Here is an 11,144-nt window from a genome sequence, read left to right as displayed (position 1 = left end):
AAAAATATGTTTGCCAGTTGTAAAATTAAGTAACTCACCACAACATAAAAATTGACAAATTATATCATTTTCGTGAATAAACCGAACGAATGCAATTAATTAAGCTTTTCCCGTAATATCTGTTGTTTCATCGATTTGTAGAGCAAAATTTGAATTTGCAAGAGTTTTTGCAGTATTTTGCGACATATCTCTGATTCTGCAATGGATTGTGTCATTCGAAACTGGTATTTTGCAAATATCAATATCTGCTGATCCACCAATCATTATTTTTACAATTTTGCGACGAACTGGTAATATAATTTCTTCAGCCAAATTGTGAGGTTTTAATTTAACTGCAATCAATTCAGCTGTTTCATGAGAAGCTATTTGAGCTTTTTCAGACACACCGATTTGTTTTTCAAAAACCTTTACTTTCTTGGATATTGAAGATAAAGATTTTTGAAAGTAGCTTTTCTGTTTTTTTGAAGGCGAAGGATGCAAGTCAGCAAGTGACGTTGGAGCTTGCTTGGAACCATAGCACTATTTGATAATTTACAACCACATTCCACACACTCGGGAACAACCATGTCATTTTCCATTGTAGATGTAAATCCAAATTTTAAAAATTCATTGTATTTCCGATGAACAACATATTTTTTGGTGCAAGAAATATCTTTACTTGTACCGGGCGTGGGCTCATTAGCCTGATCGCTAACGTTATCATTATTATCATCGTTAAGCTTTCTTCTTTTTAACCATTTATCCATTTTCGGAAGGTCTTGTTAAAATAAAAATAATATTGTCAAAAAATTATTAAAAAAGCCAAATCAAATATTACTTTGAATGCGTTTCAAAGCTTGTTGATATCTCACTCGCGCTAATTTTGCATAACGAAGCAAATCTTTTGAGTAAAAATTTATGGCATCATACACAGTCCTCAGTCCAACTAAGGAATCGTCCTTCAGATTTTCAACAAGCATATCCCTGTTGATGCTGAATCCACTTTCTACAGCAGCATTGCCATGCGACAATATAAGAATTATTCTTACTACTTCAAAAAGTTCAGAAAATTCACTGAACTTTTTTAAAACATTTGAATAAAAATCATCTAAGTGCATATCGTCGCGTTGAAACTAAACCATGGTAACTCAGAAAAGCAAGTTTTTCAGGAGAGCGATTTCTAACTTTTCAGGAACTTCCACCGCAGGTTGACTCAAAGCTATGGCGACTATTACAAAATAGTTTTCATTAAAAAAAAATCTGTTTCTTTACATTTTTCAATGAACCAGGCCAATTCTTGTAGCATTTCTGATTTTGTGGTAATTTCGAAATAAGTAGAGGTACTTTGAGTTGCAACACTTTTCTCTAAAACTTTTATTAAAAGTGGAGAATTATTTCAAAAAACAAGGATGTTCTTCAAAATATCCTCCCGAATATTACATATTGGAAAAAAATCGCTCTCCTAAAAAACTTGCTTTTTTGAGTTACCACGGTTTAGTTATCTCCGACGTTATCTTCTCCAAAGTTTTGTTGCAACTGGCACACTGCTACACTATTCCCTAAAACTAAGATGGCGAATCGCGGCAATGCGATAACGTTTTATCTGCTCTCTAAATTAATTTTATGGAACTATGAAGATAAGGGTGATTTTTTTTTTTTACGCAAAAAGACCCAAATATCTCATTTTTCGAGTTACTACGGTTCAGTTTCAAACCGACGATATCGTAATTAAATGAATTAAGTTCTTCCTTGTAATCCCTTTTCAGTTTTCCCAGGAAAGTTTCGAATTGAATTTTTGTACGTTCTGAACAGGTTGGGGAAACTTGTGCATTGGAAAAAAGTAATTGGAAAACCAACCATTCGCTTTTTATTCCAATAGATGTGGATTTAAACAAGATGCAGCTTTTAACACACCAAAATTCTGGGACATGCGTTCAAATATTTTTTTTTTATCTACTCTTCGCAAATAAAAAGCATTCTGCCAAAAAGTCTATTTTTTCAGCTTCAGTAGCTCCACTAGAATTTAAGTAACCTGTAATTACTATTCCAATGTCAGTATTTTTTCTAAGTCGTAAATTCTTCGGATCATCAAGATCTATCAAAAATAAACTGTCTAATGAAGAAGCTCTTCTTTTGATATTTCACAATAAGCTTTTGTTTGAGCGATATCATTGTCATCCCAATGTCCACATACTGTTACTGCATCATCTACGTTTACAAAGTCATGAAATTTCATGTCATCAAGCTTCGAAATTACATTTATTCGGCATACCAGATGGGGCGGTTCCTTGTGGTATTCATCCACTTATCCTTCGAGGTTAATATCTTCCTTACCTGTATTATGCATGATTCTTTATCGCCTTACGAGATCATCACCAACAAAACCAAATATTTTTATTTTTTGAAATACCGGATGCTATTTAGGCAAAGTATGAAATAATCGTCCTGATGAGGTTATTATGTAAATGATGTGCATGTTACTGTGAATGGCCGAAATCGGTGGTTGATGACTTTCACCGGTGAATGTTGACAATCAAATTATTAGTCGCTTTGGTGAATGTCCGAAATATTTATTACATCCGATTTGATATTAATTTATTCGTGGATATAATTACATTTATTCGATATTTTAATACTTACTGACGATAGATTAGAACAAACATCAGTGTTTGGAGTATCGGGCAAATATATACCGGGCAATGGCACTTGACCTTAAAAAAACATCAGTGTAGGATATACCGGGCAATGGCACTTAACCAGACCTAGTATGACTAGACCTTTGATAAATGTCCGAAATATATACTAGGTCTAGTGCCACTTTTGCTTTAGTTTAAATATTTAAAAAAAATTAAACAAAACGTTTGAATCAATTTTAAACTGATAACGAAATTATTGCTTTAAAATAAAAAAAAATAATAATAAAAACTGCGTCAGATAATTGAAGTAGTTGCTTTATACAACGCATGTGCGGAAAATTTTTTTAAAAAAAATTATCCAGGTGCATCTAAAGTGGAAGAATATCCCAAGACACCAGATGAGGCACCTGCTATGATAGGGCGTTACCGAGGTTTTGCTACATTTCTCTAAGAAAGAGTGCCCGGTATACGTACTATTCATTGTGTGTGTACGTACTATTCATTGAGTCCAGAGTTACATAAAGCTTTTTTTCTTCAGTCAGTTGCTATTGCACTGCAATGGCAACTGACTGAAAAGAGATAAGGAAACAGTAAAACAAGAATTTATACTTGAGGGTTTAAGAGAAATGGTTTCAATGTGTTTTGTCGATGCACAGTCCTGAGAGAAAGGCGGTTTAGTTTTTGTTTTCATAATTTCTGTGATTTTTTTTTTTTTTTGAAACCTAATGTTATCGTGATATTAAGTTTTTTTTCTTTTTAATTTTACATTTTGCAATAGAAAAATACAGTCATTCTTCACAAAACGAAATACGCGTTCTTTGTTCGTACATAATGAAAGAAGACGGACAAAGCGTACTCGCTGTTATCGTCTCAATGAATTTGTTTTCAGGTTAGTTATTTTTGATTCTTTATTGATGGGTCTCATTTTTGTTGATATCAAGAAAAAAAAAATGAAAAAATAGCGGTTTAATTTTTTTACTAATTTTTAAGAATGAATACTCTTAAAACAAAAAAGGAGGAAAAAAAATCAAATAAAACTTAAGACTTGATTATCAAAATTAATTCCTGTATTTCCAATATAAGCTGTTTCGATTAAAGTGAATGTGCACCATTTGCAGGTAAAGGTCCACGAAAAAACAAAGCTGCGACGTGAACAAATTTAATGCCTTTGAGAAACATCGTTTTTAATTCATAACTTGACAGCTGTTTCACGTTTTAAAGGAAATGTTTTAATGCGTGTGATTATTTATTAGTTTCCATTTCATACTATCAATTTTTATTTTTACATTCAAACCATATTTCCTAGCTGTAATTATGAAGAAAAAATATAGAGCAGTAAAGTTTTTTATTTTATTGTTAGTATAGATTATTCTGCTATTAGAAACTAATACTTCTCTGACTTTTCTTGTAATGATTAAATAAGATAATTTAAAATATGTAATTCCATTAATCTTACAAACTTTATTTTTTGTTCATTCTAGTGTTACGGCGATTTCACCAACTGAGCGATTAGGTGCCAATAGGGCAGCCCCTTCTTTATCAACCAATCAGAAGGACTTTGAGGGGTTGCCCTGAAAGGGTGATGAATCTTGAAGAGCCGTCCGGCAGTTGGAAGCTAAGCAGTCTGAAGGAAGGACGCTGGAGTGAGGAAGAAAGGGTCAAGGGTATGTTGGCTTTATTTATACTTTAATTATGTAGCTTTGTGAGAGTTAGGGTTTAATTGTTTTGTAATAATCAAGATGTGTATTTAGATAATCAGGATTAAAATTAATTATAATTTATAGATTTGTTGTTTTCATATTATTTAAACTAATTAAAATTTAGGGATCCACGTGTGAATATACAGGTAATGACATAATTATTAGATCTTACTAAATAACAATGCAATGTACTGTGAATATCGTATCACTAGCAATGCCAAAGAAATACAGCATGATTCCAAAAAACAAATGATCTAGGATATGTAATTATCTGCTTGATGTGAAAAATTAAACAACAGAGAAGCATTTTGCCATGTTTGTGAGAAAAAAATCTGTTGCGAGGCAAAAGCATGTGAAAGAGAGTTCCACAAAGTTAATGCTTCTACGAAACTTGATCCTACTCGATGACAATGTAAAATTAAAGTAAACTCTGAAAAAATATTTCGAGCAATGAACTAGTTTCTGATTGGGAACGATCACAAAAGCCCGGTTCATATGGGCTATGAAATTTATTCAGTGCAATATGGCTGCAGGCACACCTGATGATTTGAAAGACATATTCAGTGCAATGTTTCCTGGTTCGATCGCCGAGACTGTGTAATTGGGAAAAACAAAGCTTAGTTATTTTATAACAGAAGCGCTAGGCCCATATTTTAAAAAACATCTTAGCATTGATATCGACAAATCTTCCTTCACCCTGTTGTTTTGATGAAACTGCAAATAATGCAGGAAAGAAGGAACTTCAGTTTCAAATTATATATTGGTCTGAACAGTGTAAAGGAGTTGTGTGCCGACATTTGCAAACAGTTAGTATAAGCCATGTTGCAGCTGATGACATTGAGCTGGAATTGAAGAATGTACTCTACAATGCAAATTTGTCGCTTGACAGATTATTGATGTTGAGTTCTGATGAACCTCGTGTAAATCAAAAAGTTTGGCGACTGTTAAATGACAAACAAATCTTTGAAAGAAAGCAAGGATTGATTGACATTGGTACTTGTAGCATACATCTGACACATAATGCCTTTTTAAAAGGATTAGAAGAATATCTAGATGGGAGGACTATGGAAAAAGTTAATAAAAATTTTTTTCAAGCTTTAAATTTCTATAGCCTGTTTCGAACCGTTGACTGACTCTAGGACCAGCAGCTGAACTATTTTGAACAGTGGTTGGCAGAAGTTAAATATTTTACAGTATATCTACCCGAAAAAGAGAAAAGAATTACTCAAACTGAAAAATACAAAAGAATAATGAAAGCAACAAGAATTGCTGACATAAAAGCTGAGTTGAATTTCATTGTAGAAAGTTAAAAATTATATGGTTCTTTCTCGGAAAATTTTCAGAAGTCAGAACCGTTAATACATGTATTGGATACTGAAATTAAAACGTTGTTAAAGAAGTTTTACGGTCGTATTTGTAAGTCTAATGTAGAAATAAATGGCTATTGCTATTGAGAATTTAAGAAAGGAAACTTCCTTGGATTGTGACGAATTGACAAAAGAAGAAATCAATAGATTACGTGAAAATGGCAAATTAAATTTATATCGAAAGATTTAAAGGCATTACAGTATACCCTCGCCATTTCGCTCTTCATGTTTTGCGGCTTCAGTGCTTCATGGGTTTTTCCAAAATATTCATCAAAAAGTAAAAATGAAAAAATACAATCATGTCGCCAGCCACATTTGCGGAAAAGGGGTTGTTTCATGTTGATGCACAAGAGAAAGATCCCTGCATGTCAAAGAGATGAGTTGACTCAGAGTGCATATACAACGGGCTCTCATATAGGAGTGTGATTGATTTCCGGTGTGACATCGATCAATGAGAGTACGAGTGGATTTATCTCTGTGATTTGATTGTCTGCGCATCATCGGAGCCACACCTAGCATCTTCTCTTTTTGCATCTCGCCAGTCTTGTCCATTATGTTGACTGTCACGTGCACTGTATTTAAGTGTTGTGTTGGTGATAACTAGTTTTTCTTAAGCGATAAATTTTTATTAATTAAGCCCTTATAATGCCCGTGCGAGAGCTTCATCCGGGGCGCCCAAGAGGAAGAAGACGATGACTATCAGCGATAAAGTGAAACTTTTAGATATGATCAAAGAGGGCAGAAGTTATGCATCTGTGGCACGCCATTACGGGGCTAATGAATCTACAGTGCGGTACATCAAGAAAGAGGAAGCAAACATTCGCAAAACTGCTTCAATAACCTTCGATAAAGAAGCGAAACGTGTGGTAACTCCACGTAATAATTGTGAAAATGGAAGCTGCACTGGTATTGTGGATTGCAGGAAAAAGACAGTGAGTTTGGACACTAATATGATTAGGACAATGATTGATTGATTGAATATGGAAGTTTTATGGCACAAGATCCAAAGGAGGATATGCTGCTCCAAACAATTTGTTGAGTCAGATCTAATGGTAAATTGCACACAATAATTTCATTATCATGAAATAAATGAAACTAATAAAACTGTTTATTTCAAGACACGTACTTTTAAAATTTCATAAAAATCGACAAATAGCGTAATTCTATAAAATACACAGTAAAAGTAAAACGGTACATGGGTAAGAAATAAGAGTGAATAAAATCAGATAAAACAGTTATATACAATATAAAATACCAAAAGCTCGGAGAAATGCGAAAATGTTAGGATGATGAATTTCATCTAACAAATCCTTCATACATAACATAGTGCTATTAAAAAAGGTAAGACTATGTTAGTTAAAACAAGGACAAATGGTTAAAATGTGATGAACCGTAAGTAAAACATTACAAGAGTCGCATTTGGGAGAAGATTCTCCAAACAACAGATGAATATGCGTGAGTCGAGTGATGATCAGGACAAAAGCCAAAGCTCTCTACGACCAAATCTTGCCCGATGACGACAATTATGAGGCTGAAGAAAGTGTTGACGAACCTCAAGCCAGTAATAGCGCTGCCAGGAATGATTCGCCTCCTCGAGAACGAAGCTTTTCAGCCAGCAAAGACTGATTCGAAAAATTTCAAAAAAGATCCGCAGAAACGTGCTTCTGTATGGTGAGGCTTCGTCTGCTGACAACTATGCTGCTTGTCGTTACGTGGAGGAAGAGTTTCCTAACCTTATCAGTAAGGGAGGCTACCTCCCTGAACAAGTTTTCAACATGGATGAAACAGGCTTTTTTTGGAAGAGGCCAGACCTCAAGGCTCACAAAGACCGTGTAACTGTCGTCATGGCTGGCAATGCTGCAGGTTTTATGCTTAAGCCAGGCCTTATATTTAAAGCCAAAAATCCACGAGCATTAAAAAACAAAAATACGGCTCTGTTGCCCGTGTTCTGCCCAGGATAACGAAAGTTTTGACCCTTGAATGGTTTCTCCAATGCTTCATTCCTCAGGTGAAGCTGTATCTGGCTGAATAGGGCCTCCCCTTTAAGGTCCTTCTCCTGATGGACTGTGCAGGAGGCCATGCAACGGACTTGCAATATGACGGTGTGCAGATAGAGTTTCTGCCCCCGAACACTACATCTCTAATTCAGCCGATGACATTCAGCGGCGTCATTCGTGACTTTAAGGCACTCTACACTCGCTATACGATGTAGGGCCTCATCTCGGCAGTTTTTTTTTTAAAAACAGGGGTACAAGTACAAAGGGGCGGGGAGTGGGGGTACAAGTAACCAGACAAGTCATCTAAAAAGCAACATCATCCTTAGAAATTTTGGGAATCGAACACTTCAAGCAAACCATTGAAAAGAAGTATTAATCGTGCCTTGATGTTGATGATCCTCGAGCGCCAGTTGATGCAGAGCAGAACGTAAATGAAAGTGTGAAAAAGCGGCAAAAAATATGTTAGATTTTCAACCGCTGATCAGTAAATCCTCTAACAATTGCACCGAAGCTGTGGCATGGCGTAACTACTTCCAAACAAACAAATAAAATAACAAGGTTTCACTTACCTTGCTGTTCTTAATAATATTCGAAGCGGTAACGTCAACCATAGATTCTTTTACCGGGTGTGGCAGAAACAATATATTCAATAATAAATATCTAAGTACGAATGAAGACCAAGCTAATTGACATTTTAGTGTAATTTAATAAAAATAACGATAAATGATGAACAACAAATGTATATGAGTAACAAAAAGAGAAAAGCGCTGTATCAAGTGACCGTTCACATTAAAAACTGTTCTTAAAAGTTATTGAGTCTTATTCGTATTCTGCCGCTAGGGGCATCTTTCGATGAGGCTGTAACATTCTCCCCACCGATTTGTTTACTGACCGAAAATAAATCTTATGTGTCAATGGGTTTGATGGTTCTGCCGTATCTGGATACATGGGGTACGGCTCTGGATACACTGGCAGCAGGTTGCATTGATTCAGAGGAACTGCTAGGAGAATCTGTAAAGGAAGAAGCTGGAAAGGGAGATGGATTAGTGTTTGGTTCACTTATCTTAAGAGGAAACAAGCGTTGTAAAGGTCTTAGAAATGTTCCATTTTCAGTTTTAACTTTGGCAAATCTCACAACTTTGTCTTTTCCAGACAACAGTTCAAGGATCTTAGCTAATGTCCAATGGATTCGACGCTTGCTGATGTCTTCAATCAAAACTACGTCATCAACAGTAAGTTGATCAAACTTGTTGTCTCTTGAGGTTTGATATCGTAGTTGACCTAAGTACTCAATTCGAAATCTTTTTCGAAGATCATCTCTAATTATCTGACGATAGTTGTCTCTTTTATTTATCCTTTAAAATCAATGTTGTCGATATCAGGAACTCCAGAGGAAGGCAAATCTTGCAAGAATATCATGGGTGTCAAGGGTGATGGTTATCTTCAGATACATAGGTGATAGGACGGGAATTGATGACTTGCTCAGAATCACAAAGAATTGTGTTCAGTTCTTCATAATTCAAAGAGGTGCGACCTAGTACTTTTCTTAAGATTTCTTTGACCATGCGTACTAGTCGCCCACCAACCTCCCATCAAGCAGCAGTAGGTGGATTGAACTTGAATCGGATCTTTTGTGTGGATGTAGCATAAAGTGACCACATTTTTATTGAGACAAAGCGGGACAAATGGGATGAAATGAGAATTACAATTTAGTCAAACTTTCAACACGCACAATATATACACAAAAATACGAATAAATGTTGCAATAATATTTTCAACATCAACTGGAAGTAAGTCAAATGCTGTTTGAATAGTATAGGTATAGAATGTGCGCCGCACAACCTACTCCAATATATTTTTGCTTCAAATGTTCGTTAAGTTTCGTAAAAACGTTATTGATGCCTCTTTTAGTTTTTCCACCAAAATTTACGTTAGTGTTATCCGCACAATGGGCAATAATTTTATTGTTTAAATTATTCTTTTTTAAAATAGTACTTATTAAATCAAAAATTATTTGTGAAGTTTCATCAGGCAATGAAACAAAATCTAATATTCTAATTTTAATTCCTGTTTCTGGATCAAAAAATCTAACACCTGTGGGAAATAATTTTAAATCTTTGTGGTTGGAAGCATCAGAATATATGGATATAAATGCGCATTTTTCTAATTCTTTCTGCAATTGTGAAAACGAATATGGTGAAAAAACATTACAAATAATTGCTTCGGTTTTTGTCCTTGCACATGCATATTTTTTGTCGTATAATGTTTTGATCACTTGCGACGTACAATCCATTGATCTGAAACTTTGATTGTGGTTTATGGTGCGGAAAGCAAATAGCCCTTCCGCTAATGCTAGCTGTTTTTCCGTGTTGCTAAAGCTAGCACTGCGAAAAAACTGTTCCATTTTAGATGAGGAAGCGGCATTATTAAAAAATCTTTTGTGCCTCTTTGTCGCTAGATGTTTAGTAATATCGTTTTTTCCACCATGTGAGACCGAAAATTCAGCATTGCGTTTATCACACAGTACCATATAGTCTATTTTGGTACTTTTAATAAATGGAAATTCTCTGCTTAGCTCTTCATTAAATTTGCATCCTCTTTTTTTACTCATCTTTTATTTTGTGGGTAAATACTAGAAATAAATAAAAAAATTATTACAAAGGCTAAAAAAGAGTATTAAATTTTACCTTATTGACCGTTACTTTGTGGCGACTATTGCTCAACCTTTGTCAATCAAATAATGAGTCAAACCGAACGTCAAATTGAAAACAACAAACCGCACTGTCTAACGGCAGTCCGCACTTATCTGAATTAAGCCGAGACGTAAAGACAATGATCGCACACCACCGAGTAAATCTAACTTGGTACATTGCCTAATTTAGTTTACTCTGCACGCATTTTATGTGTTTTTTATGTATTTTTTATTTCTTTATATTCACCATAATACTTAATAAATAATAGGTATATATTTTTACAGTACATTTAAAATAAGAAATGCAGATATTTTCTAAAAAGCGGGACATTTTTAAAAATCGGCGGGACACGGGACAGTCCACCAGAAAGCGGGACTGTCCCGCCGGAATCGGGACGTGTGGTCACTTTAATGTAGCAACACTTATTTCTTTCCAATTTAACTTTTCTAGAAGTTTGATGGCACCAACGAAATTAGTGCCGTTATCACAATAAACAACGTAAAGTCTGCCACGTCTCGAAATGAATAGCCTTAAAGGTAGAAGGAAAGTTTCGCAAGTTCCAGATGAATTGCGCGATAGACGGCGCAAGTGTACAGTACAATCCAGGCTTTAGATTTATTAGAGAGATAGAGAGGGCCCGCAAGATCTACCCCAATAATCTCAAATATCGCTGCATCTCTAACTCTGTCTTCAGGTGATATGTCTGGTTCAATCTCAATTCTGTGTGCTTGAAATCTTTTACATTTGATGAATTTTTTGATGACATAATTTT

The sequence above is a fragment of the Parasteatoda tepidariorum genome, chromosome 8 (genome assembly GCF_043381705.1).
Source record: "Parasteatoda tepidariorum isolate YZ-2023 chromosome 8, CAS_Ptep_4.0, whole genome shotgun sequence".
NCBI lineage: Eukaryota > Metazoa > Arthropoda > Arachnida > Araneae > Theridiidae > Parasteatoda > Parasteatoda tepidariorum.
This window is presented reverse-complemented; position numbering follows the sequence as displayed.